The 26,067-nt window shown below is 44.6% G+C and overlaps 1 protein-coding gene across 1 annotated transcript in view; it reads right to left on the bottom strand.

Moving 5' to 3' along the window:
- The window catches only part of LOC124616033 (collagen alpha-5(IV) chain-like), a 616,123-nt gene that overhangs the window by 393,261 nt on the left and 196,795 nt on the right, over nucleotides 1-26,067 (bottom strand). The window lies entirely within an intron of this gene.

The following is a 26,067-nucleotide window of genomic DNA, read 5'->3' as shown; positions in this document are numbered from 1 at the left end:
GTGTCATTTCAATTCTGTGAGGGTCTTGGGACTGTGCAAGGAGGATGGGTTTTATTGTGAGATCTGTATTTCGCTGAGAGTTGTATTCGGCTGCATACAGAGATCGAAACGTTTCTTTGTGAATGTTTGAAATATCCGCCGTACAGCCCCGACTTAGGCCCCCGTAATTTCTGTGTTTGGGTCCCTCAATAACCATATAGGTAAGCAGCACTTTGAAGACGCTGAGACCTTAGTCCGAGAGGTAGCCCGTTGGATGTGACGGCTGGGACAGTTTTTTTTTTTTTATCCTGCTGGCTTTCAAGGCCTTATCAAAGGATCGGATAAATGTTTAACCTCGCTGGAGGAGTAAGCTGAAAAGTAAAATAAATGTTAGCCCGGTACATCGAAATTTCATACATTCTCTGCAAACCACTGAGAAGTGTACAGAAGAGAGCACTTAGCATCGTATAACATTACAGGGGTTCTTCCCGTCCCATTCGCTTATGGACCGTGGGAAGCATGACTACTTAAATGCCTCCGCACGCTACAATTAGCGTGCTCTTCAGGGCTGTTGTTTATTCATAGGTTCGACACTCGAAGTACCTTAAAAATTCATTCGTAAGTTTTCACGGAACAACTGGCGTCTGTCTTCAAGCGAGAGCCAATTCAACTTTTCCAGTATTTCCGTGACGCTCTCCCGTGAGTCAGGAAAACCTGTGACGATTCGTGCTGCCCTTCTTTGAAAACGGCCAGTGCCCTCTGTTAGGCCATCTTGGTAGGGGTTTCACACACTTAAGCAATTAAGATAGGACACTTAAGCGCTTTGCCATTAGCCCCATGTTTCTCATTAGCTTACAACAGAAGTCTGCCACCTGCTTTACTTACGAACAGGGCCGGTTCGAGAACATTCCTCCACTGAAGCGACTTATCACTCGGCACCCCCGCCGACCCCTCTCTCCCCTTATCAATCTTACACGTTCAGTCGCTTGAGTTTCCACTACTAACTGTGATACGCGCTGTATACAAATCTTACAGTTGTAATTCCTCTGGCGCCTCTTTCAGCTGGGAGTCCCAAGCGGCCGCTTCTAATTGTGACACGTCCAACACACAAATCTTACAGCTGTGGCGCCAGTGGCTTGTGTTGCTTGGGCTTAAGCCTACCCCGCCTACGAGACAGCGTATGTGATCGTTCCATTTCATATCCTTGCAAACCGTTGCACCTAGGTATCTGTATGAATTGAATGATTCCAGTATGACTTATTTAATTTCTGCGCTACGTGAAGTGCACAATTTTGTAAATTCCATACACCAACTAGCCAATATATGCATCATTTGGATTTGTCGCTCCTTGTGTTTACCGTGTTTGCAGTTAAAATTGTAGGATGTGATGTCCGCCAGTTATGCAAAACACCGTTTTTTCCAAGTACCCAAACATGTTTCAGCACCACAGTGCCATCAGTGGGTTCCCGTTTTATTTAATCTGTAATGTGAACATTTTTACTAAATGATTACAAAATTATGTGGATATTTAGTTCAAACAATAATAACTGGCAGACCTTACATCCTACAACTAGCCAATTTTTGCATCAGTTTAGAAATTTTGTCATGGTCTGACTGGAAATTTATGGCTCTTTTATCAGACAGCACTTCATTGCAGATGACTGTGTATGCAGAAAGTTTAAACTCAGTATTAACGTTCTCTGTCAAATCATTAACATATAACGTGAACAGCAGGGGCCCAACACACTTCCCCAGGGTAAGTCTGAAGTTACTGCTAGGTCTGTCGATGACTCCCTATTCGAAATAACAAGCTACGTCCTCCCTACTAAAAACTCCTCAAACCAATGACGAATTTCGTTTGATGCCCAATATGATCGTACTTTTGCCAATACGTGTTGCTGTTACGCTGAGTCAAATGCTTTTCTGAAGTACAGGTGGCGCTCATGTCACTGTCGTGTTCTGCGATTAATTTGATTGACTCACTCTCGCAAAATAGGAACGTTACATAAACACTTTGTGTGGTGTCACCGCCAGACACCACACTTGCTAGGTGGTAGCCTTTAAATCGGCCGCGGTCCATTAGTATACTCCGGACCCGCGTGTCGCCACTGTCAGTAATTGCAGACCGAGCGCCACCACACGGCAGGTCTAGAGAGACGTACTAGCACTCGCCCCAGTTGTACAGCCGACTTTGCAAGGAACGGTTCACTGACAAATACGCTCTCATTTGCCGAGACGATAGGTAGCATAGCCTTCAGCTACATTTGCTACGACCTAGCAAGGCGCCGAATTCAATTGATATTGAGATTCTATTAATGTATCATCAAGAGCGATGTTCTACAAATGTGGATTAAAGTTAAGTATTCCAGAAGCTACGTACTTTTCTTTATAGCATTCATTACGTATCCTGTTTCAGACCTCACGCCAGCCTGCGTGAGTTTAAGCGCGTGCCTTTCGGCTTCCTCTCATTGTGTCTAGTCTGTCTTGTCTAGACACAACACTTTGTATTCAGTTTTGGTGACGAAACATTTCCGCCTGCATCCGATTCCGAGATTTGATGATCCCTCGTGGCCAGCGTTGTAGTACGATTCACGACCGTGGCACTTGCAGCTAGCGTAGTGCCACATCAATAATTATGTAATTCTACAGCTTCCCAACACAAATTATATATGTGTGTACATTGCCTTATGAAATATGCATTCGATATTTGCGGTTAGTATACGACACCTGACACGTCTACTGCGCGCTCTGTTGGATTTTTCATATATCACTGTAAAAGATGTAAAATTATTATAGTCTAAATTACAATCTTTAAATGATAATGATGCATATGACACACATTATGGTGAGTGGTCAACCATATATTGTTGTCCTTTCCAATTACTGTTTGTTGCGGAGCGATTCAAGAACTGACGCGACACGACAGAAGTTTCGCGCCAGCCTTGAATGTGAATGGGCGTGGTTATTGGGCGCTAGGCATTCATTAATGAGCAATATCAAGAGAATAATCTGTACGCTGAAAATGGTAATGTCCGTACTCGAGAAAATCGAAAGCGATTAAGCAAACTGACGTTAACTAGAAGCACTGGCGACATTTCCCACGACACAACAGCTACCGTAAGCCGGCCAGGGTGGCCAAGCGGTTCTAGGCGCTACAGTCTGGAACCGCGCGACCGCTACGGTCGCAGGTACGAATCGTGCCTCGGGCATGGATGTGTGTGATGTCCTTAGGTTAGTTAGGTTTAAGTAGTTCTAGGTTCTAGGGGGCTGATGACCTCAGAAGTTAAGGCCCATAGTGCTCAGAGCCATTTGAACCATTTTTGAACAGCTACCGTAACAAATCGGTGGACTGCTGTAGTTTGCTTAGGGACTGCTCTGTTTGTAATCTGATCACGTACACGCTTAATCTCAGACTATAGTTATTGTAGTGAACACTAACTTTGCGTTTCGGTGTGAATTATTGTCCCCAGACTAAAATCTGTTCCTCAGTCCCGAATAATAGTGAAAAGCATTGCCTCGTTTTCAAAGTGCTTATCTAAAGAATCCGATATTATAAACTTGCATGGTTGATGGCTCAAAAACATTAATCATAAACTCATTACATTACACCTGACAGCTGGTGGTTGAAACTGAGATTTATTTTAGGTGACTTATTTAGCACTTACGATGTTGGCATTGTTCCTTATTTAAAAATCTAAAAATCTTATGTATTCAATGCTGCATGATTGTATGTGAATGAAGTGCATTCGTGTGAATGAATGGGCTTTTGTCTTTTGTCATGATTGTTGTCTCTGGCTGATATATTACTAGGCGTTCGCGAATCGGCGTTGTGAGCCAGCATTGCCAACACATCCAAAATATTGTTTGTTGGAAAGTTCTTCAGTAAATATATCTTTCAGTTTGTTAACATATTTAGTGTGCATATTTTGGTGCGTATGATTTGTATAGTCTTCGTATCTTGTTTTTATTGTTGTTGTGGTCTTCAGTCCGAAGACTGGTTTGAAGCAGCTGTCCGTGCTACTCTGTCCTGTGCAAGCATCTTTTTCTCAAAATAACTACTATAACCTATATCCTTCCGAATCTGGTCTCACTCTACGATTGCCGGCCGAAGTGGTCATGCGGTTCTAGGCGCTGCAGTCTGGAACCGCGAGACCGCTACGGTCGCACGTTCGAATCTTGCCTCGGGCATGGATGTGTGTGATGTCCTTAGGTTAGTTACGTTTAACTAGTTCTAAGTTCTAGGGGACTAATGACCTCAGAAGTTGAGTCCCATAGAGCTCAAAGCCATTTGAACCATTTCACTCTACGATTTTTATCCCCCACCCTTTCCCTCACTTCCCTTCAGTACTAAAGTGGCGATCCTTTGATGTTTCAGATTGTGTCCTATCATTATTCGATGTTAACAAATTTCTCTTCTCCAGAAAAGTTTTTCTTGCCATTGCCAATCTACATTTTATATCCTCTTTACTTCGGCCATCATCAGTTATTTTACTGCCCAAATGGGAAACCACATCTACTACTTTAAGTGTCTCGTTTCCTAATCTAATTCCCTCAGCATCGCCTTTTTAATTAGACTACATTCCATTACTCTTGTTTTGCTTTTGTTGATGCTCAACTTATAGCCACCTTTCAAGACACTGTGTTCAGTTGCTCTTCCAAGTCATTTTCTGGCTCCGGCAGAATTGCAATGTCTTGTTGAGTAATGTGTAATAATGACAGTAAAGGCCACACCCAGTCCTGCTGCTAACAGATTACAGCGTGCAAAATCAAGCTTATCTGAAGGAGAATGTATTCGAAAGTGTGTGTAGTAAGACCGACCGGTGTGGCCAAGCGGTTCTAGGCGCGACAGTCTGGAACCGCGAGACCGCTACGGTCGCAGGTTCGAATCCTGCCTCGGGCATGGATGTGTGTGATGACTTTAGGTTAGTTAGGTTTAAGTAGTTCTAAGTTCTAGGGGACTGATGACCTCAGATGTTAAGTCCCATAGTGCTCAGAGCCATTTGAACCGTTCGTGTAGTAAGTTTTCGACAGATATGTGGTGTCAACAGCTAGCGATTCTTCCATCTAAGGCAGTGTAGCGCGACATTAACACGATCACTCTTTCGCTCTTCGAACTGCAGATAAAAGCCGTTTTTGGCAAATGCTTCACAATGAAGTTCTACAGCGTTTTAAAGTTACTGAGGGAGCTGCTTCGCTACAAGCAGAATGCAGTTCCGGCACGCGGGACAAAGGCAACCAGTGTGCGGCGGTGCAGCAGACAGCGTGATAACTGGTGCTGCTCTCACAGCGTGAGCCGAGTCCCCCCACCCTTCCGCCCAGCTCTCATCTACCACCCCCCCCCCCCCGCCCCCCTACCACACTCCCTGCCGCTGCGCTTCGTCCAGCGACTGAAGCTTCCCGCTCAGCCGCCGGAGGAGCAGAGCGGAGTGTAGCGACGTGTTTAACTTAGGGCCGTTTAAGCCCGTTTAAGAGTGATGTCAGCGCGGGGAGCCAAGTATAGCGCGCCCAGCGGCGACTGCGGCCTGGATTCCGCCCGCACCAATAGCTTAATGGCGGGACGCAGGTGCGTGAGACAGCGCCAGCCTTGCGGACACACGGAGCTAAATGCATCTGTTCAGCTAATCGTCTTCGACAGCCACAGCCCAAGACGTGTGGGCCAGAAATAATTATTTATGAGATGATTTCTTCACCTATCCAAATCCTAGTCGGATCAGCTGACGTACACGGTGCGCTACTACTACCCCTACCATACAGCGTTTTATTGGACAAGAACCATAACATCAAAGGCATATGGTATTTGCCGATGCAGCAACAGACTCAAGGCTACTCTTGGTAGGCTATCCCAACTCGGTCCTCAAATGAAAAAAAAAATATTTTTACTATTAATTTACCATTAGTACGTAACGTGAACACTAATAAAACGAGATATTTCTCAAATTAATACCTTCTCCAAGTGTGATTCCTGCCTCATCTATATTAGTAGAACGTGATACGCACAATCACCCAATAACAATTACACTGTACAACTGTAATGGCGCAGTCAGACTAACGTACTTTGTACACCAAATATCTTGCACTATTATATTTCATAGTAACGAGGTCAGACAGATGTTTTGTTCAAATCGTTATATGACATAATAGTATTTGGCGAAATGGGCTTTGCCTGAAACCAGAAAAAAGTTCTAGTCCACGTGCTCAAGCTCCACAGGTTCCCTTTCCTTCTTATTCCCCACTCTTTCGACTTGTTTCATGACTCCTCTTTTCTTCCTACGCCAAGCTAATATATTAATTGTTTTTTAATTCTGTAGGCATTGCCCATTCAATTTCCCATCAACCAACTGCTTGAACGCGATGTTTCACACAACTTACACATTCTAATTTATTTAAAAAGCACACATAGTAGCGGCAGATTTAAAATCTCATGCATTCATTAGACAGGATCCAACCTGCCTCGTAGACTTCATCAATCGGACACGCTGCCCCGAGAACACAGATGCCGCTGAACTAAACAGTTAATAACTCTCTCTGGTGTAACATCCCGACCCATCTGCCTGTCTTTTTTCTTCTAACTCAATAACTACGGTTAACGCCGCTGATATGACAAGATGTCTGTGTGCATGCTAACCAACATGTATTGAACCTAAAGTACCTGAGTGATAACCATTAAAGGTTGCTACTAGAATGACAAAATTAATTTTAGCTGACCCGCATTACTAAACAGCACAAATATGTGCCGTACTATAACTGAACACTTTCTCTGAATAATACAAAACATGAAATATTACTTTAGTTATATTAACATCAAAGTTACTTCCATAACAGCAAGAGCTATTGTAACCATACGCAAATTAGACTGCATCCACCTCCTCGACTTGCTCTAGCGTGCACGCTGCGAAGCTCTCAATGTTAGTATAAACGTAACTGGTATCGTTAGCAGTAATTACTAGTTTCGCTGGTCCTGTCCTGCCCTGGAGTATTCTGCTTGTGCAACATTAACAGGCGCACAGCCATTATTAAATTAAATAAATAAACAAAACAGTAACAAAATTGTCTTTGTGTGTCATGGTTCATATCGACTGGATAACTTTGTGATGTTATCTTTGAGTACGTTGGCTACTCATACTAAATCCAGACTACTTATTTTGAGTTCCTTAAAGCGTGTGCATGACGAAGGTTGCTGATGTGAGAAAATTACTGTTTTTCTGTGTTATTATTCATGAGTTTGACAGCTAATCCGATTTTATGGTTCAACACGATTGACATGTGACTTGTATTAGCCAGTTTTTCGTAAGTTACTTTTCGTACTATTGTGTGTTTATGATTTTTGTACATTGAGATTTTGATGTCTTTTTTTTAACGTTGATTCATGTGGCAGATTATGGTCACTGATTGAAACCAGCAGCAAAGAAATAAATTGTCCTAATGCAGCTAAGTGCCTGTAAAATTATTAGCCTTGCTGCATATCGCTGGAGTTGTCCTGTTGAACTTTTGAACAGTTGAACTATTGGAAAACGAGAATCAAAATATTGGCCATCCGAGAATCATAACATCCTACTCCACTTTGTTATCCTGAAGAAGTATAGTACATGGAAAAATGGCTGTCACATACATCGCTCCACCCTCGTCTACAGCTTTCATCGGTCTGAGAATTTTCCGCGTTGAATACTAGAAGTCTCGTCATCTCGAAGACCCAATGTCATCAAGATATTCCAGAAGCTGAGCTCACTATTTAAATAGCATCCATTCCTTAGCCGTCATACATTCCAGGAGGAATTTACTACCCCTCCATCTGCTCGTCCCAGCGGAGAGGGGGGAGTACGGCGCCGCCAGCACCGCCTCGCGCCACGCGTGTAAACAGGCGACGTCCCGGCACCGGGGACGACAACGCACTACCAGAAAAAGGCGGCTTCCGCGAAAGGCTGCGTAATTTATCTGACCCACTGGCGGCTTTGTCTCTGAATAAACACGGCTCGCAGATAGCGGCGCACATTACGTCAGCTGCCATGCCGCGGGCTTTTGAGCGTAGCTTACCCACGCGCCAGGCACTGATGCGGCTACCCGGCGTTCTTGGGGCGACACTTCTCATTGTACGTAGTCACAATTTCACTTCCGCATTGTTCAAGAAATTCATCACTATCGCACCCTATGGACATATCATCTGTTTTCGTTCACCTACGAAATTAGGTATCTATTCCGAATCCAGGAAAGCCGGCCGGGGTGGCCGTGAGGTCATAGGCACTTCAGTCTGGAACCGCGCGACCGCTACCGTCGCAGGTTCGAATCTTGCCTCGGGCATGGATGTGTGTGATGTCCTTAGGTTAGTTAGGTTTAAGTAGTTCTAAGTTCTAGAGGACTGGTGACCTCAGAAGTTAAGTCCCATAGTGCTCAGAGCCATTTGAACCATTTTGAACCGAATCCAGGAAACATGCATCCAGGAAACAATGAGCTCCTTAAATGGCATGGGCGTGGCGTTCTTATGAATGTTTATCATCAAGGATACAGTCGTTCACAAGGAAGTGTTTCTGTAGAAATATTTCGCTTTTCACACTGAACGGACGTCCAGAAGATAAGGTAGCACGTAGCCAATCACAAGCATCAGATACATCACGTATGACCGTTGTCGTGAAGATAACAGTTCTGCTACGTGATTTCATGTCCCACGCTTAATCTATGCCAAGCGGGGTAGCCTCCTCGTCTGAGGCGTCTTGTCACGGTCGGCACGGCTTTCCCCGTCGGAGGTTCGAGTCCTCCCTTGGCCATGGGTGTGTGTGTCGTCCTTAGCGTACGTAAGTTTAAGTTAGTTTAAGTGGTGTGTAAGCTTAGGGACCGATGACCTTACCATCAATTGATCTATGGTGTTGGGATGAACAGATTACGCTAATCGACGCAATAGAAGTCATGTTTTGATCTTATAACAACGTATATTATTGTGATGTTCGATAGATTCCTACAAACTGTTCAGTTACATTGGAACGACAGCGTTGACGTTATTATGTACTTACACGACACTTTTAAATGTCCTACGGATTTAAAGTAGGCGCAGGTGGGATATGAATATTATTGATCCCTCCGAACTGTACGACTAGCCATCCACTGGGACTTTATATATCCGATAAATTGGTCTACTGGTCGCCCAAACCAGAGGCAAAAAAAGGTTCATCAATTACAAAAAAATTCATCCAATTACAATGAATGTGGCAGACGTCGTATTAATAATAATGGTATGGGATTCGTCGAGCATCTTTATTCTGAGAGTTCACCTGTTGCTGCTTGTGCATCTCCGTGTTTATTATGACTGCTGAGACTCTGACAAGTAATAAGAAATATTGGGATATGTGAGACAAGCTGTACCATCGCAAAACCTACAGAGAACTGTGGCCAAAATTTCCGAAGGATATAGAGCACAAATTACATTACTTCCTAAATGAGTAGCTGGAAGCAGTTTTATGAAATGTATTCATTACTGTTCTACAATAGCTGAAAATTTTACCTGTGTCATTCTGTACTCCTACATGATGGTGTCAGACCTGTCCTGGTCAGTTTCGTTTTTACAATTTGGAACGAACTCCTTATTCGCTTGCAAATGACTGCAATCATTGCTTCATAAACTATAACACAAAAACTTAGCTCCGTCCGAACAGGCCTTGGAAGGCCCAACGGCACCGACCGGCCGCCGTGTCGTCCTCACCCACAGGCGTCACTGGATGCGGATATGGAGGGGCATGTGGTCAGCACACCGCTCTCCCGGCCGTAAGACAGTTTACGAGACCGGAGCCACTACTTCTGAAATAAGTAGCTCCTCAGTTTGACTCACAAGGGCTGCGTGCACCCCGCTTGCCAACAGCGCTCGGCAGACCGGCTGGTCATCCAATTGCTAGCCCAGCCCCACAACGCTTGACTCCGCTGATCTGACGGAAACCGATGTTCCCATTGCGGCAAAGGTGTTGCCTTCATAACCAATACAAAGTGCAAATCAATGTCTATTGACCGCCGGCCGCGGTGGTCTAGCGGTTCTAGGCGCGCAGTCCGGAACCGCGCGACTGCTACGGTCGCAGGTTCGAATCCTGCCTCGGGCAAGGATGTGTGTGATGTCCTTAGGTTAGTTAGGTTTAAGTAGTTCTAAGTTCTAGGGGACTGATGACCACAGATGTTAAGTCCCATAGTGCTAAGAGCCATTTGAACCATTTTTTGTCTATTGACCAACCAACTAGTTCAATTATTACTGAATAATTGTCGGCTGAACGTGTTTTTGATGTGAAGTGGTTGCCGTGGACGAGGACCAACGATTGGCTGTGATCGAATGCTTATTCGGACTAATACGGCTTCAGAAGAACACTTTCCTCAATTTCTTTTTTTTCTTTTTTTTTTCAAAACGGTCAGAATCCGCAACTCGTGGTCTTGCGGTAGCGTTCTCGCTTCCCGAGCACGGGGTCCCGGGATCGACATCATTCATTCCCATTACGGTCGAAGGAAAGCAAGGGCAAAGGGACCTTGCCTAGTACGGCGGTGTGGGTCTCCCGCATCGTTCCCCTCCGCCTTGTCAAGGAGTGTGGGACTTCATCATCATCATCATCATCATTTCTGGTCAGAAATGACTCTAAATACCACAGCTGTTCACCACAACTGCCAGGAGTAGATGCACAACCCTCATGGCGACTCATTTAAAGACCGTTTTGGAAAGTAAGCTGTTGCAAGTGAAACGAAACAATAAAATTTGAGTTTTATGTTCAAATTAAATGATCTCTGAGACAGTCGAAAGAGCGTTACAGAAATTATTGGATGAAGTTCCGTCGGTTGTGCAAAAACAATGTTTTTTTAATGTGACCCATACATGTTTCAGCACCTCTGCGCCATCATCAATTTTTTATTGCTCAATTTTGTGAAATATGAATGTATATTAAATGATAAATAATGTATGGAAATTAGGCCTAAGGTCAGTTTTTCTGTCGTAACCTTAACAAAAACTTTTTGCGTAATTCTCGTAGATTAGTTGTCACTGGTCAGCCAGAACATTACGACATCCTACCTAATAATCGGTATGGGCATCTTTGGAAGGGATAACAGCGGCGATGCGTCGTGGCATGGAACCAATGAGGCCCTGATAGTTCGCTGGAGGGAGTGGGCACCACAGCTGCACGTATAAGCTACCTAACTCCCGCAAATTCCGGGGAGGGGGGCGATGTGGTTTGATGCCACGTTCAATCACAATCAGATGCGCTCGATCAGGTTCAGATCTGGAGAAAAGGGAGGCCAGTACATCAACTGAAATTCGTCACTGTGTTCCTCGAACCACTCTATTACACTCCTGGCCTTGTGACATGGCGCATTGTCTTGCTGAAAAATGCCATTGCCATCGGGAAACATGATCATTATGAAGGGGTGTACGTGGTCTGCAACCAATCGACGACACTCTTTGGCCGTCATGGCGCCTTGCAGGAGACCCGTGGATTCCCCACGTAATGTTCCCCAGAGCATAATGGAGCCGCCGCCAGTTTGTCTCCGCAACGCAATATAGATGTCAAGGAGCTGTTCCCGTGGAAAACGAGTGATTCGCGCCCTCCCATCGCCATCATGAAGGTATTGGGATTCACCAAACCATGAAACGCTCTGACACTGCGCCAATGTTCAGTATCGATCGTTTCGTTGCTGATGTCGTGGTGTTAGCATTGGCATATGCACGGGTCGCCGACTGCGGAGGCCCATCGTTAGGAGTGTTCGGTGCACTGTATGTTCACACACACTGCACTCTGCCCAGCATAAAAGTCAGATGTTAGTTCCGCCACAATTCGCCACGTGTCCTGTTTTACCAGTCTGCCCAGCCTACGACGTCCGACATTTGCAATGAGGGGTGTCCGCCCAACCCCACGACGTCTGAATGTGGTTTCATCTTGGTTTCGCCACTTCTCGAAAACTCGAAAAGTCGTGCAGTTTCAGAAATACTCGTGCCAAGCCTCTCGGCCATCACAATCTGCTCTCCGTCAAATCAGATAGATCACGCACGTTCCCCATTCTACACACGGACAAATGGCTCTGAGCACTATGGGACTTAACATCTTAGGTCATCAGTCCCCTAGAACAACCTAACTAACCTAAGGGCATCACACACACATCCATGCCCAAGGCAGGATTCGAACCTGCGACCGTAGCAGTCCCGCGGTTCCGGACTGCAGCGCCTAGAGCCGCACGGCCACCACGGCCGGCCTACACACGGACACCACGCTCACTGATGTTACATGCATCGTGCGTGTGCCTGACTAGCAGTCATGCCTCGTCAGGTGACACTGCTATCGCATGGACGGTTTTGTATCGAAAGTAGGCCTGTGATCATGATGTTCTGGCTGATCAGTGTATGGTCACATTTCACAGATTGTAATTAAAAACCCACTGATGATGGCTCAGAGGTGCTGAACACTTATGGATCATATGAAAAAGACAGTGCTTTCCATAATAGGCGAACCTTATACCCAGTAATTTTAACAGCAAACATGGCAGACGCAAGGGCAGCAAATCCAAATGATGAATATCAAAGAAATTGCTCTGCAGATTCAATACATAGTCATCTAGGGCCTTGGACGCTAAAAAAGGAAAAAAACTTCGTTATCACCTGTTAAAAAATAGTTGTCCTATTTGACTCCATGAATTACTCGGGGCAATTTTATTGGCTGCAAAAATGACTTGGAACTTAAATTTTTCCTTGTTTTAATTTGGGAACCGCTTCTTCGGACACCGTGAAAAACTCCCTTTTGGGAACAGATTGTGTATCGAGAAACAGACTAGTCACACTGTGAAACCCGCTGCGCCAGGGAGAGTAAGCGAAGGCGCCGCCGGGGGCCGATTAGCCGCTACGCGCGCTGCATACGGAGCGTGGTGTCTGGGAACGGCGCGCGTGCCAGCAAGCTCCTCTGCTAAGAGCCCACTTCCTCCAGTGACGAGGACACTCCGAGCCGACAGCCATCGCTCATCCCTGCGAGCCGCATCTGCATTCATTCGCGCTAGCAATCTATTCTAGCGTTGATCCGTAGCTGCCAAACACGCCAAGACATCCATCTCCTGCTAACTCAACCTCCGCGATCAGTCCCAGTCAACTGGGTGCTACCAGCCGGCCAGGGCGTCATCCTCCACTCAAGTCACCATTAGAAGTTAATACAAATGGTGCCACGGCCTTTAATGTCATTTTTCGAACTGGACTCGCTGTACCTCTTTCAAGTACCTTCTCATTGTCCTCAATAGGATGAGAACACCTAGTCATAGACTCACACAGAGGAAAATCCTTCTCCAAGTTTTGTACATTAAATTCTTCATATGTCGTGCCATGGTGCACTAGATGGTGTACAATTACTTAAGGTATTTTAGATCAGCCTACGCAATTACTAAAAATGCGTATTTATCGTACTTTTATTGTTTAGTGTGATTTTTTATGGTAAGTGGTCTGGAAAGAAAATGTATTCATTATTTTGGTATGGATTGTAGATCTAAAAATAATCTTCACGCAGACGACACATCTAGATGTATAAAAAGCGACGCGAATGCGCTAAGTAAAAGAAACACACTTCAGTAGCTTACCACAGAACTGCTTTCAGCTGCTACCAAACGAAAATTCTAAATACATTGTTTTAATCTAGTAAAACGAAAGGTGTGATAAAAAATATGCTTTTTTTTTAGTCACAAAGGCGACGGATGCAACTACCCTCTTCAAAAACGGTCACTGCATAGTTTAAATTTAAAAAAAATGCTACTGACTTAAGTATAATAATTTCTTCACTTTAAGTAACTTCAGTACCACAAGCCGTTTCTAATACGTCTGCCTCTTGACACTGCCACTAAAAGTTTTTTTTAAAAAAAATCGAGCTTAATCTAACTTTTCTCCTGTACAACATTCTCCGAATCTTATCTCTTATTGTATAACCTAAATGCTAACTTGATTTGGTTCCACACGACAATGCCATTTTGAAATAACGCGTTGTCGCAAAACTACACTCAGTAACTCTCTGTCACCCAGGACAGTCAAGACGGAACTCTGCACTTTATGTGCCTCAAACGTTAACCGACTTGTAGAAGTTCTTTCATCGCTCTACTCCAAACCCAGAATCGAATGACATCGCCGCTTCAATGGAAAAATGTATACAAAATAATAGCAATTGGGGCTGCATCCCAAATCACGTAGATACCTGCGCCAGAAGGTGCTGGTCTCTATGGCGGAAATACTAAAAAGCAGCTTGCTGTAGAAAGATCCTAGAAGTCACGGAATATTTCGCGACGGCTAGGTCCCAGCCTTAGAGCCTGAGGAAAGGAGCGCCGCCATAATTGTAAAATTTTCAAGCATACAAGCAAGACTAACGTTGCTTCCTACATCCGGGCTGTGGCCGCCCAAGAGGATATAAAAGTTCACTTCCGTTTAGCTGCCCTAACTGCATTGAGAAAGCTGCTGTTCCTAGCCCTCTAACTGTGAAAAAAGCTGCTGAAATTTTTTCGAAAAATACACTGACTGGAATGGAAACTGTTACACTATGAAGCACCAGTCCCATAATTATCAATCTTTTAACTTCCATTCCTTTCCAAACGGAAATCCATCAACAGCAGTACAAGGTGTGGCCCCCACAGGCACAAATACACTTTTTTTTCGACGTAGTCTGGAAGTAGGACTGGGAAAAACAGGCCGGTTAAAAACAAACAATTCCGGTATTTTAGTTCTGAATAACTGGTATTTTTCGGTATTTATTTGGTCTCAATTATAACAGGCTTTTTTTTACTAATAACTGATTAAAAATAGCGGTATGTCAATTTGCCACAGGAGCGTTACTGAAATCTTGGGTTTTTATAACGCTTTTTTTAGAAAACGAGTAATGTTTATCCGTATATCTATATATACTGCTTTGAAATACTGAAAATGGTAAAAGCGATCTGTGCTGTTTTAATAAGTCAGAAACGAGCCACGAGCACATGACATACGTATTGATACAGCATTGCTGATACAGTAAAGTACCTGTTGTCGTATGGCGTGACCATTTAGACGATACGCATATGCATGCTGAACTTTGTCTGTACGGTAGTTTCTCGATATAGTCACCGGACATCGGTTGTATTGCAGAATGGCACCATCCCTAGCCCGCAAATATTTTACGAAGTGAGGCTCCAGTGAAGTATAATGCACCAGTTGCTGCAAATGATTAAAAACGGGAGGCAGCACAGCAAACATGCGACATCATATAAAGAGATAGCATGCACAGTGATCCTTGGGAGAGAAGATTTACCTTCTTTTGCGCCGGCCGGAGTGGCCGTGCGGTTCTAGGCACTAGAGCCTGGAACCGAGCAACCGCTGCGGTCGCAGGTTCGAATCCTGCCTCGGGCGTGGATGTGTGTGATGTCCTTAGGTTAGTTAGGTTTAATTAGTTCTAAGTTCTAGGCGACTGATGACCTCAGAAGTTAAGCCGCATAGTGATCAGAGCCATTTGAACCAACCACCCTTCTTTTGTTTTAGTTTTAATTCGCTGCCTACCTTTGTTACTGAAAACAATAGCAATAAAAAACTCAAAATCGTTTATTTTGGAAACAAAACCGAAATTGGGTTATTTCAGAAACCGGTTACTGTGTGCGGTTTTAACTTTCAGGTTAAACTGGAGATGAAGAAAAACGGCATAACTGAAGACTAGTTGTTTTGGTGATAACCGCCATTCGTACCTGGAAGCCAACAGTCTCCGAGTATCGAGTTTGGAATCATTTTCCATGCCTGAAAGAATTATCAGGGCATGAAGCTTGAAGATAGCTTGTTGCTGACTGGTATGACAGTATACGTCTTGCTGTCGCATCTCAGATGTGTCCTTGGGTGACAAATCAGGGGACCGGCCAGGCCTGTGTAGAATCCATACATTCCGCAACGCATTTGACATGCTGACTGTAGTGTGGTCTCTTGCATTCTTCCCTGAATTTTTTTTTTTTTTTGGTTTTCTGGCCGTGATGGGCTTGACAATATTGTAGCCACAAACTGGCGAGCACTCTTCAACAATTACCAAACTCGTCCTTTTGTCATATCCAGTAGCTCCTCAGACCATGCTTCCGAAAGATGAAGAGATACGAGACACGGGAATCATTGCTTAATGTGACCTTTCACCAGGCAGTCTACGTTGGCGTCGATAATAAATTAATAAACACCATCTGGATCACAACTTTCTATTAGCGAAGAGGTTGAAAATACCGCTTCAGTTGTATTACTTTATTTTCACACGACCGGTTTCGGACTGTTGCAAGCCCATCCTCAGGTGTCGTATCTGTGCTGTGGTTCATGAGCGCCGCGTGTACCACCAACTGCCAACAGAATTGTTTGTTCTATTAGCGACTACCGATGCCGACAAATTGCACCTTGCGGCGCCAGAGCTGTAGATGATCCACAACGCAGAATGATAGTGGTAGCAGGTAATAAAATGTTAAGATCTAGACGGCGTTTATTTGTTTATTATAACAAAAGTGATCACGATTTCTAAAGGCGTCGATTGCGACGTTGGCGTCGATCTAACCGCTACATATTGCTGTCTACCACAGAATGCCATTCAGTGTCCCAGCGTAGCCTGACTCTACACCAAGCAAATCTCTGTCTGTGATATGGTGTCATCGGTAAACAAGGCACAAACTGTAGGTCTTATCCCAGCTTACAGTAATCTGTTCAAATGGCTCTGAGCACTATGGGACTTAACATCTGAGGTCATCAGTCCCCTAGAACTTAGAACTATTTAAACCTAACTAACCTAAGGACATCACACACATCCATGCCCGAGGCAGGATTCGAACCTGCGACCGTAGCAGTCGCGCGGTTCCGGACTGAAGCGCCTAGGGCCGGCCGGTGTGGTCTAGCGGTTCTAGGCGCTTCAGTGTGGAACCGAGCGACCGCTACGATCGCAGGTTCGAATCCTGCCTCGTGCATGGATGTGTGTGATGTCCTTAGGTTGGTTAGGTTTAAGTAGTCCCAATTTCTAGGGGACTGATGACCTCAGATGTTGAGTCCCATAGTGCTCAAAGCCATTTTGAAGCGCCTAGAACCGTTCGGCACAGTAATCTGTGCCCGAAGGTTCTTGGTGACACTTTTTCTGTAACCTTTGTCCGGATTTCATCTCTTGTTATCCGTCTGCTCGTCAGCGCCAGCCGAACAATGGTACGAACTTCTCGTGGTGTACTCCTTCTGAAAGGATCCGTGCCCACTCTCCTTGCCACATTGCAGCCCTGAGTGCATTTTAATACTTCACGTTCTGCACTCACTGCACTACAGCAAACTGTCTCAGCAATATGTCGATATGATACTTCCATCTCACTCATGTCGGTGATTCGACGTTTCTCAAAATCCGAAAGATGGCGATAATCTGCATGTACACGTTCTGTGTGCATGCTGTATTGCTATCTCCAACTGAAAAGTTGCAGTGATATTTTGCACAACCATATTGTACTCACACCATTCCTCAGCAGTATGAATGGCTTTTTGCTATACTGAAGATAAGGTCGCATAAGGAGGAAATTTTAATCATAAGCCACATGCATAGACATGTTGAAGCGTCAGTTCGGTAGCGTTCGACCAAGGTGTTCATGGTGTAAAACTATTTCTTTCAACACATGCCAAAAATTAATGTTCATGAGATTCACTTCCACAGTATTCCTTTCACCATCGAACACCCTACCGTATGGACAACATAAACAGGTGAAAAAGTTGAAAACAAATAAGTCGCGAGATCTGGATGGAATACCAATTCGGTTACACAAAGATTACTCTACGGCATTGTCTCTTTACTTAGCTGACATTTATTGCGTATCTCTCACCCAGCGCAAAGCCCCAAGCGACTGGAGAAATGGAAGCAGACTCACATACATAAAAGAACGGACTCGCAGAATTACAGACAAGACATCCCTAACATCGGTTTTCTGCAGAATCCTTGAACATATTCTGAGTTCGAATATAATAAATTTTCTTGAGACCAAGAAGCTTATGTCCACAAATTAGCGCGGTTTTATCAAGCATCATTATGTGAAACTCAGATTGGCCTTTTCTCACATGACATACTGCGAACTATGGATGAAGCGATACAGGCAGATTCCATGTTTCTAGACTTCCGGAAAGCATTTGAGATGGTGCCTCACTGCAGACTGTTAAAGAAGGATCGAACATATGGGATTGGTTTCCAGATATGTGAATGGCTCAAAGACTTCTTGAGTAATAGAACTTAGTGGGTTGTCCTCGATGGCAAGTGTTCGTCAGAGACGAGGGTATCGTCAGGAGACGCACGGGGAAGTGTGATATGACCGCTACTACATTCTGTATTCATTAAAGATCTGGCGGACAGGGTGAGCAGCAATCTGCGGTTGTTTGCTGGTGACGCCGTGGCGTACAGTAAGGTGTAGGAGGATACAAGATAACTTAGACCAAATTTCTAGTTGGTATAATGAATGGTAGCTAGCTCTAAATATCAAAAAATGTACGTTAATGCAGATGAGCAGGAGAAACAAACGTATAATGTTCAGATACATCATTTGTAGTGTCCTGCTTGACACAGTCACATCGTTTGAGTATCTAGGTATAACGTCGCGAAGCGCTTTAAAAGGGAACGAGCATGTGAGGCCTGTCGCACGAAGGCGAACGGTCGACTTGAGAGGATTTTGGGAAAGTGTGGCTAATCTGTCAAGGAGACGACATACAGGACGCTAGTGCGACCTGTTCTTGAGATCTGTTCTAGTAGTGGTTGAAATCCGCACCAGGTTGGATTTAAGGAAGACATCGAAGCAATTCAGAGGCGGGAAGGCTGCTAGATTTGTTACCTGTAGGTTCGAACAACACGCAAGTGTTACGGAAATACTTTGGGAACTCAAATGGGAATCTCTGGAGGAAAGGCGACGATCTTTTCGAGGAACACTATTGGGAAAATTTAGAGAACCTGCATTTGAAGCTGACTGTAGAACAATTCTGTTGGCGCCTAGATCTGAAATCAAATCTACACCATACTGGCCGAGCGGTTCTAGGCGCTACAGTCTGGAACCGCGAGACCGCTACGGCCGCAGGTTCGACTCCTGCCTCGGGCATGGACGTGTGTGATGTCCTTAGGTTAGTTAGGTTTAAGTAGTTCTGAGTTCTAGGGGACTGATGACCTCAGCAGCTAAGTCCATAGTGCTCAGAGCCATTTGAACCATTTTGTACCATACTTTGACGACTCACTTGAAAACGTGGAGAAAACGGTGTACCGACAAAGAGATTGATAAGAGCAGATGGACGGTGGCGCTTGCAGGACGGGCAGACGCACCATCCCCCCTGGAGAGTGGCACGCCTGTGCCGACTGCTGATTTCCGCCGCGGCAGCTGACGGCGCGTAATGCGACTTGGCGCGCATCGCCGCGATCCGCTCGCACGGGTGTCACGTCACACGTGACGGCGCCGTCACAGCCGGCGCGCTGACACCGCGCCGCCCGGCGGGGCGGCCTCCCTCCTCCTCCACGTGCTTTGCGCTTCTCCTGCACCCACGCCGGACAGTTCCTACGCTTTAACTCAGTCCTCCCGTGTATCGGGTGGTTCCGATAGAACAATTGCAGCCAAGTCGCCATACCGAGCATCGTTTCCGCATATTTCGTCACACTCAGATACGTCTACGTATGTATTTTTCGAGGCAGGTAAAACTTCGTGTATCACATATTAGAAATGCTTCCCATTTTATTATTGGATGGAGCATCAGGAGCATTAATCTTCACAATCTCTAAGGGAACGAACAATAAGTAATGTGCTGAAGAACATTCCCAAGTTTCATATTGGAAACCAGTTGTTGGAGATCTGTTAGTGTATACAGGGTGGTCCATTGATAGTGGCCGGGCCAAAGATCTCACGAAATAAGCATCAAACGAAAAAACTACAAAGAAAGAAACTCGTCTAGCTTGAAGAGGGAAACCAGATGGCGCTATGGGTGACCCGCTAGATGGCGCTGCCATAGATCAAACGGATATCAACTGAGTTTTTTAAAATACGAACCTCCATTTTTATTACATATTCGTGTAGTATGTAAAGAAATATGAATTTTTTAGTGGGACCACTTTTCTCGCTTTGTGATACAATGCGCTGTGATAGGCAAAAACATATAAGTACGTGCTCCATCCAAGTTGATTCCGTATTTCTAGATTTCCGGAAAGCTTTTGACACCGTTCCTCACAAGCGACTTCTAATCAAGCTGCGGGCCTATGGGGTATCGTCTCAGTTGTGCGACTGGATTCGTGATTTCCTGTCGGGAAGATCGCAGTTCGTAGTAATAGACGGCAAATCATCGACTAAAACTGAAGTGATATCAGGTGTTCCCCAGGGAAGCGTCCTGGGACCTCTGCTGTTCCTGATCTATATAAATGACCTGGGTGACAGTCTGAGCAGTTCTCTTAGGTTGTTCGCAGATGATGCTGTAATTTACCGTCTAGTAAGGTCATCTGAAGACCAGTATCAGTTGCAAAGCGATTTAGAATAGATTGCTGTATGGTGTGGCAGGTGGCAGTTGACGCTAAATAATGAAAAGTGTGAGGTGATTCACATGAGTTCCAAAAGAAATCCGTTGGAATTCGATTACTCGATAAATAGTACAATTCTCAAGGCTGTCAATTCAACTGAGTACCTGGGTGTTAAAATTACGAACAACTTCAGTTGGAAGACCACATAGATAATATTGTGGGGAAGGCGAGCCAAAGGTTGCGTTTCATTGGCAGGACACTTAGAAGCTGCAACAAGTCCAATAAAGAGACAGCTTACACTACACTCGTTCGTCCTCTGTTAGAATATTGCTGCGCGGTGTGGGATCCTTACCAGGTGGAATTGACGAAGGACATCGAAAGGGTGCAAAAAAGGGCAGCTCGTTTTGTATTATCACGTAATAGGGGAGAGAGTGTGGCAGATATGATACGCGAGCTGGGATGTTTTTCGTCGCGGCGAGATCTATTTACGAAATTTCAGTCACCAACTTTCTCTTCCGAATGCGAAAATATTTTGTTGAGCCCAACCTACATAGGTAGGAACAATCATCAAAATAAAATAAGAGAAATCAGAGCTCGAACAGAAAGGTTTAGGTGTTCGTTTTTCCCGTGCGCTGTTCGGGAGTGGAATGGTAGGGAGATAGTATGCTTGTGGTTCGACGAACCCTCTGCCAAGCACTTAAATGTGAATTGCAGAGTGATCATGTAGATGTAGATGTAGATGTAGATGTAGATGTATCACGTAACATTCCGCCAGTGCGGACGGTATTTGCTTCGTGATACATTACCCGTGTTAAAATGGACCGTTTACCAATTACGGAAAAGGTCGATATCGTGTTGATGTATGGCTATTGTGATCAAAATGCCCAACGGGCGTGTGCTATGCCTGCTGCTCGGTATCCTGGACGAAATCATCCAAGGGTCCGGACCGTTCTCCGGATAGTTAGGTTATTTAAGGAAACAGGAAGTGTTCAGCCATATGTGAAACGTCAACCACGACCTGCAACAAATGATGTTGCCCAAGTAGGTGTTTTAGCTGCTGTCGCGGCTAATCCGCACATCAGTAGCAGACAAATTGCGCGAGAATCGGGAATCTTAAAAACGTCGGTGTTGAGAATACTACATCAACATTTATTGCACCCGTACCATATGTCTATGCACAAGAAATTGCATGGCGACGACTTTGAACGTCGTGTACAGTTCTGCCACTGGGCACAAAAGAAATTACGGGACGATGACAGATTTTTTGCACGCGTTCTACTTGGCGACGAAGTGTCATTCACCAACAGCGGTAACGTAAACCAGCATAATATGCACTATTGGGCAACGGAAAATTCACGATGGCTGCGACAAGTGGAACATCAGCGACCTTGGCGGGTTAATGTATGGTGCGGCATTATGGGAGGAAGGATAATTGGCCCCCATTTTATCCATGGCAATCTAAATGGTGCAATATATGCTGATTTCCTACGTAATGTTCTACCCATGTTACTACAATATTTTTCACTGCATGGCAGAATGGCGATGTGCTACCAACATGATGGATGTCCGGCACATAGCTCGCGTGTGGTTGAAGCGGTATTGAATAGCATATTTCATGACAGGTGGATTGGTCGTCGAAGCACCATACCATGGCCCGCACGTTCACCGAATCTGACGTCCCCAGATTTCTTTTTATGGGGAAAGTTGAAGGATATTTGCTATCGTAATCCACCGACAACGCCTCACAATATGCAACAGCGCATTGTCAATGCATGTGCGAACATTACGGAAGGCGAACTACTTGCCGTTGAGAGGAATGTCGTTACACATATTGCCAAATGGTCTGAGGTTGGCGGACATCATTTTGAGCATTTATTGCATTATTGTGGTATTTACGGGTAATCACGCTGTAACAGCATGCGTTCTCAGAAATGATAGGTTCACAAAGGTACATGTATCAAATTGGAACAACCGAAATAAAATGTTCAAACGTACCTACGTTCTGTATTTTAATTTAAAAAACCTACCTGTTACCAACTGTTCGTCTAAAATTGTGAGCCATATGTTTGTGACTATTATAGCGCCATCTATCACAAAGCGAAAAAAGTGGTCCAACTAAAAATTGATACTTCTCTACCTACTACACGAATGGGGGTTTATATTTTAAAAAAACGCAGTTGATATCCGTTTGGCTTATGGCAGCACCATCTAGCGGGCCGACCATAGCCATCTGGCTTCCCCCTTCAAGTTAGACAAGTTTCGTCTTTGTAGTTTTTGCGTTTGATGCTTGTTTCGTGAGATATTTGGACCACCCTGTATGGATAGAACTAAAGTTAGGTCGCATAAAAAGTCATACAGCAGGTGACGAATGAGTTTACTGATCACGAAGTATGCATGAAGCGTTCCGGAATTATTTCCATCTTCAGAAATCCAAGGGCAAAGGTGGCACAAGGACAAGAGACTTACCAGTTAAGTACCCAACTGGTAACGCTCTTTTGTCTTTGTGCTACCTTTGCGCTTGTATATCTGAAGATGGTAATAATTCCGAAACTGCAGTTCTACGCATATTTACTTGAACGGGCGCCAGTTTTCTATATGACTTTATGTCACGTCTGTATTATTTGTTATACCGACAGCTGGAGGAGGGTTTTACCCGCGACGTAGTTATGTTATCGCGTGCGATATCATACGTACGCAGACATAGATAGAACTGAACACCGACAATACTTGTTTCGCTTTTATATTAGGTTCCGTGAGTAGGTGGTATTGACGGATTGATTAATGGCGTAACCCAAGCTCTAGCATGGCCAACAAATGTGATGTCCACCTACGGAGGCTGAACAGAAACATGGGAAATGCGAGAAATGCATGCTTGGACAAAAATGCAGGTGCTAGCCAATCCTGCAGGATGCGCTGTTGTATTTGACCACGAGCGGTTCCCGTGCAATGTCCTGAATACGCAGCAAGTGTCAGTCGTGGACAGGACGGTGTTCCATATGGTCGTGATGGTCTTATGTCGGGGCTAAGTAACTTCCAAGCTGGGCAAATTGTTGGGGCTCGAATGGTGGGTGCTTCCGTAACCAAGGCAGCCAGTGTGTTTGGTGTTTCAAGAGGTACCGTATCAAAGATTTATACCGCATACAGCGAAAGCGGAAAAACATCATCCGCTAAGTCACGACGTGGAAGAGAGGGTGTGTTGAGTGATCGTAACAGTGATCGTGACATACGCTCATGGAAGAAGATTGTGACGAAAAATAAGAGGACGACAGATGCAAAAATCACTGCAGAACGTAATGTCGCACTCTGGTACCCTCTCAGCACCAAAACAACACAAGGAGCCCCATAAACAGGGAATTGCACGGCGAGCTGAAATTCCAAAACCATTCACCAGTGATGAAAATGTCCATAACTAAAAAATTTGGCGACGAAACCACAAAACATGGGCCGTCGAGCAATGGAAAGTCACTTGGCTGCATATGTCTTGTTTCTCACAGTTTCCAACTTCTGGCCAAGTTTACGTCCCAAGACTGAATCATGGTGATGATTCCGCCAGCCATATGGTTACTCTGCAAGGGCGCATTACTGCCAAGGATTATGTGGCAATTTTGGATGATCATATCAATCGCGAGCCATGTTGCAATGTTAGTTCCCTGATGCTGATGCTATGTTCCAAGGCGACAGGGCCCCTGTTCACACAGCTCGCATCGTCCAGGACTGATTTGGCGAGTACAAGGATGAATTATATCATCTCCGCTGGCCACCACAGTCACCAGATCTAAATATATTGAACCTTTGTAGTCTATTCTGGAGAGAAGAGCGCGTGATCGCTATCGACTTCCCTCAGCGTTACATGAACTTACCACTATTTTGCAGGAATAATGGTATAAAATTCCCTTTATAACCATACAGGACCTGTATTTATCTATTCCGAGACGATTGGAAGTTAAATTCCACAGGGTTTCCTACACCGTGTGTTGTTTCCATATTTTTGTCCGTCCCTGCACCTCGATATGGCCGGCCGAAGCGGCCGAGCGGTTCTAGGCGCTATAGTCTGGAACGGCGAGACCGCTACGGTCGCAGGTTCGAATCCTGCCTCGGGCATGGATGTGTGTCATGTCCTTAGGTTAGTTAGGTTTAAGTAGTTCTAAGTTCTAGGGGGCTGATGACCCCAGAAGTTAAGTCCCATAGTGCTCAGAGCCATTTTGAACCTCGATATGGGCAGGTGACATCGGAGAACAGGCAAGTAAATCGTGGATGCTTAAATGTACTTATCATAACATGGGCGTACATCTGGAAGAGGCCTTTACTCAACAGTTGACGTAAAACATTTGATAAATACGATACAGTTCCATTTCCACTGTACGATTTTCGCTACTTATCCGTATGCCCATATGCTCGATGTTATCGGTATAATAAGTTACTAATTTCGTCAGAACATAGACAACTAGCTTTGTTCATTATATCTGCCTTCTCTATGGAGACAGCAACTATCGTACCAGGCATAAGAATATACTCTGCAGCTACAACAGCGTGCTTCGTTTTGTTCACTCTTGCTTGCAGAAATATGTGCACATTGTTTCAAGAGTTTAGAAGGTGAGAACATATGAGGAGGGCTTAGGCGTTTGCTGTCGGAAAGACAGACAGGCCAAAATTCACGGCTATGGGATTTCCAACGTAGCAATTTTAGAAACGTGCACGGGTATTCATGACCTAACGTTGATCCCTGCGGCGTTCGTCGCCTACATCTGTGCCAAGCATAAAATGTTTATTTTATGGCGGTGAGACTCCACTGTAGATAAGCTGCTGTTCCAGCCCGTTGCGATCCTTTCACAGGATTTATGGTTACGAGCGATTTAAATCGCAGTGAATTTATGCCCAACATGGAGTGCAGAACCAGTTCCCAACACTACACAGTGCTTAACGGGTCAGGTATTACTGCTTGGCACTTCTTGTAGTCTCCAAACCGATTTATTTGAGGTTTACAATTTCTGCTGTGAAACGAAGGATTCAAACGCGAAAGATTCTATGACAGAGCACCCTTTTGACGTAATTTCAATATTTCTGAAAAGCGATTAGAGTCTGTTGCCTCGAAAACGATTTTAGCAGGCACTGCCTTCTCTCCTATACATGAAGAATGTGTACATTGTCTCGTGAGAGCAATTAAAATGGCTGAAGAGTTTATCTAACGACTAAATGATGCAGGGAAGCTCATGTAAAGATGCCAGCATGCCAAGAGCCAGTGGGCGTACAAGGCATTTACATCAACTGTGCTTGTGAAGTATGTAGCTATAAATTCAGAAATATTGTATAGTTAAGTGTAACACAACTTACTTCCAAAGGGCAGAAACATGATCATAAGAGTAGGTGGTTCAACACTCAGCCCTTATACTTCACTGCGCGTCGATGTAAATAATAAAACAAATGCAATTTTGAAACACAATAGAGCTATATGCAAATGTCTACGAGACTATGCATTTTGCGACACTAAATCAAAGTACAGGATGACATCGGTGGTTAACAAAGAAATCGATTGTACAAGTCTCCCTATTGGTTTTTTGCTTGTAAATACGTACAGTAGAGATAGACGAACAAAATCAACAAAATCTGACTGTTCAGTAAAAACGCTGTGTAATACGCTACA

Source organism: Schistocerca americana, chromosome 5, assembly GCF_021461395.2.
Source record: "Schistocerca americana isolate TAMUIC-IGC-003095 chromosome 5, iqSchAmer2.1, whole genome shotgun sequence".
Taxonomy (NCBI): Eukaryota; Metazoa; Arthropoda; class Insecta; order Orthoptera; family Acrididae; genus Schistocerca; species Schistocerca americana.
This window is presented reverse-complemented; position numbering and strand designations above follow the sequence as displayed.